Source organism: Phaethon lepturus, unplaced genomic scaffold (assembly GCF_000687285.1).
Source record: "Phaethon lepturus isolate BGI_N335 unplaced genomic scaffold, ASM68728v1 scaffold9128, whole genome shotgun sequence".
NCBI classification, from domain to species: Eukaryota; Metazoa; Chordata; class Aves; order Phaethontiformes; family Phaethontidae; genus Phaethon; species Phaethon lepturus.
In genome coordinates this window covers 58,900-65,372 of record NW_010558277.1, presented here as the reverse complement: position 1 = coordinate 65,372, position 6,473 = coordinate 58,900, and positions in this window count along the sequence as shown.

Sequence of the window (6,473 nt, the reverse complement as noted above, 5' to 3'; positions counted from 1 at the left end):
GAATAATTGATTTTAGTGTTAAATGAGTAGAAATAGATATCTGGACTTAAAGTTTCTGTTGTCTATTAATTTTAGGTCTCCCCCCAATGTTGAAAATACAATACTTTGTTCCTTCCCACACATGCGCAAAGTCTTCTGAAGGATTGGAATAAGTGAATATTAAGTACTACATCTTAACAGATTTTGTGAACTTACTTTACCAGCATTTAACATCGATGCATCCTATTTTTAAATGTAAAAAGTGATTATTTTGTACTACAGCTTAGGAGTACAGAAATTCTGGGGTGCTGTGCTGAATGTCTGTAGCACTGTCTTTAAGTTGGTTTGGGGTTTTTGGTTTGGTGGTGGTTTTTTTTTGGTAAATAATTAAAACATTTATGATATTGAGCTCAGTCCTTTTCCTACAAGCGGTTGTTCTCAGAGTAGCTGGTTTTTATTCCATTCTGGTTGTATCCATTTGCAGTGAAGTCAAACTGGATGTTTTGCATCAGCAGGACCTGTTGAAATAAGGCATCCAAAGGCACGAAGGAGTGTGCTAATTGAGAGTGTGTGGATTGTGTTGATAGTTATACCTGTGTGTAATGCTTAGTGTAGTTTTTCTTACTCTTTGCAGGAGATTGTCTGTTATCTTACAGATTTTGTATGACAAAAGCCTCCTAAAAATATCCTTCATCTTGACATTTGAGATGAAATCTGAAAATTCGTTCCTAGAATACCTGTGGGGATCTCAGTGTGTCTGTGAAATAAGGCACCCAGTAAAATGTTTGCACAACTGTGGGGCAGAATTCACTGGTTCCTGCTCTAAGTAGAGACTTCTGAACTGGTTCTTCTCATTCTGGCTGCTGTGGTTGAGCTTAGGAATTACTTCAGACCTGATACAGTTACACTCCGTATCTAGTGTTGTGAGGACCAATACCGGTTGCTTCCAGAAGGCTGTAGGGAGGCTATAGTTTGCTTCATGTGTAGGTAACATCTGTGTTTGGTAGGTCTGCTGCAGAAATCCCTTGAAACCTGGTCTTTCAAGAAAGGCAGGTCCATTTTGTTTTCCTTGGGGAAGCAATTTCTGTACAAGACTAAGGAGTACATGTACTGGAGGGCTAGTTATTGAAGCAGGCCAAGTTCCTTCGGTAACAGCAGCATGTTGGTGCTGCTTTCCAAGAGCGTGCATCACCACCTTTCCACAGGGACTTGATTAGTTCCTTTGTGATATTTCTTTGTGATGGCTGCCCAAAATGAAATATCTGAATAGGCCAACATAAGCTTACTTCAAAGAGTCTAATCTTGGCTGACGAGAAGCTTGTACTAAATCAAGCTTTCAGTAATGATTGCAAACTAGCAAGCTTTGTTGAAACACTCTTAGCTGGGATTCACTGAATAGGTAGAAGCAGATGGTCTTGAGACATGAGAGAAAATTAAATCTCCTGTGTCTGAGGGTCAACCAGTTAGTCAGGATGCCGCTTCTGATGATGATATAGTCTCCAGACACAGTGGCTGTTCGGTTGAATTGTATGCTAGACTTTTAACATACAAAGGTATGCTAGAGGTATGTACCAGTCCCCTACTAGGGAGGGAAGTACTTCAGCCACAGCACAGACAGGCCTCTTTTGGTCTAAACAGGTTTGATTCCTGGAGGTGGCATGCGTTGGCTTTGGTTTTGTTCCAGTTTTCATTTTCTTCTGTGAAGGTGGTCCACATCTCCATCTCTAAGGCCTTCCTGTGGGGCTGTACCAGCCTTGTAGCAAACATTTATCTGCTTCACTGAGAGAAGAACATGAGCTAGTTCAGTTCTCTCTCTCTCTCTCTCTCTCTCTTTTTTTTTTTTTTTTAGAACCAGCCTCTTTTCCTTTCTTTCTATGCTGTCTGAAGCCTCATACTTAGAGATGCAGACAGTACAAACCAGGAAGGAGTGACTGATACACCGCATGGGTGTGCTACCAATCAGAAGGATCGCAACAGGCCAGAAGAAGGTCGACAAGAACCTTATAAATAACCTTACAAAGGTCAACAAAAGGAAATGCAAAGTCCTGCACCTGGAGAGGAAAAACCCCATTCCCCAGTACCGACCAGGGGCTGACCAGCTGAAAGATTGCTTGGAAGAAAAGATCTTGGCGGTCCCTGAGCCAGCAATGGTGCCTTTGCAGCAAAGGCAGCCAACGGCCTCCTGGATTGCACTGGGAGTAGCATTGCCAGCAGGCTGAGGGAAGTGATGCTTCCCTTTTACTTAAGAGCACTGATGAGACATTTCTGGGGTCCTGGGTCTAGTTCTGAGCTCCCCAGTGCAAGAGAAAGTTATTTTAATTACCATTTATTCTCAGTTTTGGAGCAACAGAGAAGTCCTTTGTTAAAATAGCTGGAAGTAAAAGTTTTAAGTACTTCCCCTTTTAAGCATGGGGAGATGGGATCTGATGCCCCTCTTGAACTGGAAGTCTAAGTGCTCTATGAACAAGGCAAACTTCAGAATATTGTGCTGTGGCTCCATCAATGACTGTCTAGAAAGCTCCTGCAGGGTGATGCCATGATATGACTCACTCGGCCTCTTCTCAGAGGCCCTAGTGATGAACAGACCTGTTTTCGGTAGGGAAGTGCATGTGGGCAGTGTATCGATCTATTGAGAACCTGCCTTTACGTTGTCTTCCTAGAGCTGAAAGATGTTCTTTGTGCCTGTGGAATTTTTTGTCTATTTATTGGAGACTTTTTTTCCCCTAAATCAAAGTGATTCATCTTGTAGCTTTGTGACTGGTCTAAATTCATGGGTGCTTCCCTTCAGCCTGCTACTTTTTCCTTAGGAAAGACGGGGAGCCGCTGTTGGAACAGTAAGTCACTTGAGCAGATAAAGACTGTGTCTGCCATCCGCAGAGCAGGGGATACGTGTGTGGCCCGTGCTGTGAGGGGCTGGGTAGCAGCAGCTGCTAACATGAGAGGTGCAAGACTCCCTTGGATCACTGCTGCTCTGTGTGTGTGGTTAAGGACGGAGTCGAAACATGAGCTACCCATGTCGCTAAAAGCTTGGGTCGGGAAGAGTTCCAAGACTTGGATGTGAGTCGTAGGCTGCCAGGGGTTGGCGAACATGCTGAGTGAGTGAGTAGTAGAAGGATGACCTCAACAAGCAAACCAGGGTAAAATCACTTCTTTGCTCCAGCAGGTGCAGTGAGATGCATCTACATGTGAGAGGAAGCCACAGGGCTTTTTATCTTTTAGGAGTACAGAGTATTCTTGCAAATAATATTGAGGAGTTCAAGGAACCCAAACGTGCCATTAAAATAAAACAGTGTCAATATATTGGACAAATACGAAGTATATTCTGACAGCTGCTTCTTGAGTACTGAAGGAAAAGGCAAATACCAGTGCTTTAGTTCAAAGGTCTTCCTTTCATTCCCCCAGAGTATTTCATAATAAAGATCCTGATGTAGGAACTGCTTGTTGCTTGCAGCAGCTATGCCCATGTGTGCCGGTATGCATCTTGAAATCATTATAGGGACGCTTGCAGTCCTTGGGCTGCTGAGCAGGAATCTCCCACCATTACCGAGTGCGTGCATGCGCACCTGGAGTATACATGCATCTACAGTGCCTCTTGAAGAAATACAGGTAGTGAAGATACATAATCCTATTCTTCTGTGTCTTACTAGTTCATGCTGTGACAGTTAACTTTGGAGATGGAATGCTGCTGTGAAGGGAAGTAGGTGACTTCCTTTTTGTAGCTGTTTTTGGTTTAGTCATAGGGACAGTGAGTATCTTTACAATTACTTCTTAAGGAAACCACACCACGGTTTTCCTCTGTCATTGCAAAATAGTGCTTTTAAGAGATGAGCCACTTCTGATTCATAAAGTTATGAATTACGGTTCTTTTAGAATATATATGTATGTATGTTGGAGAGAGCTGACTCTTGTCTAGGGGTAACTGAAACTGGGGGTGCTTGTGTAAAGAGGTCTTGACTCCCAGATGGGTGCTTGCAGACGTAGTTGACCTACTTTAGCTCTGACCTTGATTTGTTCAGAGGTGTTTATGTACTCGTGATCAGCTTTGCTGCATGATTAAGCTAGTCACGTGTCATCTAACTTTTTTTAAGGGATGAACAGTAATATTTGTTTTTACTGTCTCATTAGCCTTGTTACAGGGTTCTGGAGACAGATTGAATGCAAGGGAGGGGAATCCTGAAGGCAGTAGTCCCAGACAGGCTGTGGAGGGACACTGTCATGCGATACAATGGCCAAATATCACTTGGTTCTCGTCTGCAGGAGAATTTAAGCAGGAAGTGGACTACATGGCATTTTTTCAAGTAGGTCCTTGGAGTACTTTGGCAACAGGCTGGGCATCATAAATGGAAGATTTGAACTTTGCGTTTATATATGGGTAACTTTTGTGTTCCTTCCCGGAGGATTTTTTTGAGCCACTGAACAACTAGCAGCTGGAGGCTGAAAAGATAATAAAATACTCAGTTTTTCAGAATTTTAAGAAAACCTTGCAACAAGACATTTCTTGAACTGTTCACTATGTATTGTAGTGGGGCATGCTGATTTTTGCTCTGATCATTGGGTTGACATTTTCTTAACTTTAAACCTCATTTCAAGAGACATGCGTGGTTCTTAACTAGCATAATGCTAAAATGTAGGACTGTTAGGTTGTTAGAACTGGGATGAGCATTTGCGACATGGTAGAGAAAGGGCTGACTTGAAAAGAAATAGAGAATTCTGGTTTTTATGTAACTTCTTTCTGTTTAAATGGTCAAGACACTTAAAATAGCTGCTTTGAAACTATCAAATACAGACACTTGGTTATAATTTAAAATAGCACAGTTGAATGGATACTTGATTTCAGGATTTTTTTCCATAAAACTGCTTTGAAATTTTTCTTTTGAGATGAATAACAAAGCTTTTTTTTGTTTGTTTGTTTTCATTAAAGCACTAGTGACTTGTGTAGCATTCTGATTATTAAGCTAAAATGCTGACTGTTGCAGGCATTCTTAAAGGGAAAGGACTGTGTTAAACTTACAAACCCTTTTTTTCCCCTCCTTGTTTCTTTTTTAGTTCTGGCTCATCCCAACCTTGTGTTTGAGGTCATCATAAGTGGTCCATGGAATTATATTAAACAGCAAAATGTGGGTTCAACAAGTACACTCACAGAGGTGTTCAGGAATTTTTGAAAGTTAACTGTGGATGGTTAAGCCAGAAATCTTAGAAACTACTTGCTTCTAGTATGTGCATTATACAGTGCTTAGGTTTTATATTAGGTTCCAGGACTGAATCATGGATACACAGTCGTTGGAGAGCGTAAAAAGTGGCATCATAGGTAGTTTGATGTGACAGTACTTTTATCACTGGACTCATGGGGCTTAGCCACAGGCCACACTAAGTTTAGCTATAACTAACTTCTGCACATCAACTGAGCTTGAGCATAAATGTTTTTGGATCTGAACCAAGCACAGATAAATGGTCAGTGACCATGGTTTAACTGGTGGCTTGTAAATTAAGCTGCTGTAATCTCATAAACCACAGTAACATAATTGAGTTTATAGTTGTTGGACTACTTTGAGTAAGAGAGACAAAGCAGACAACTAGGAAAAGGTTGATGTAGGAAGAAAGTAAGGCCTGATCTACAAGTAATTGCATTAGTGTGAATGAAAGCACTGTAAAATAAAATGTGGTTATGAATTCAATGGCAATTTATAATTTGACTTAGATTTGTACAGATTTAGCTTTTGTCAGTGACCTTTTGGTGTCAGCTGGCCTCAACTTCCCTGTACCAGTATGTGCATGCATTCGCAAATACCTGACTCCTTTTTCATTTTTGAGAAAGGACCACAGAGAAGCTGTTGGGCGAGATGGATGATGAGCCCTCAGTTAGGAAGCTCTGCTTCTAGAACAGCAATGATCCTCTGTTCAAAAGTTGGTGGTATTAAGGCACCTTAGATTGCCTGACCTTAGATTTAAGAGCTGTAATCCTGACTGTTATTACTGTAACAGGACCAGCGATTGAGATAATTTCAACTTCTGAAATAAATTCTGAATTTGATGTTCTGGCAGAGCTGAAGAAAATTATACCATTGACTCTGTTTTTTGTGATGTTTCTGTTGGCTTATAACTCTTAACATGTCTATGTATGTGATTCAGTAGAATCTGCTATGATGTGGTCACGTAGGCAGAATGTTGGTTGTTTGACTTGCGAACTTCAGAGCATCATGGGAGCTTGCTGATCTGTGTAATTGGGAAGTTCTGCTGTCATCACAGGTGGGAAAGTGTTCACAGATGCATTAACCAGAAAATACCAGAAAACTATGTATCCAAAACACTTTCAAAGTTTTTTTGCAAGAGGCAGGCTTAGAACAGTTTTTGTCTTGCATAGTAAGTTTTGATAAAAAACTTGTTTTGTGACAGAAATCTGGAAGGGAAGGACACTCATCTGCAGACACTAAGTTTACAGTGTCGTTGGGAGACGCAGTTGAGGACTTGAGTTATAGTATGGAGTGTGGGTTTTA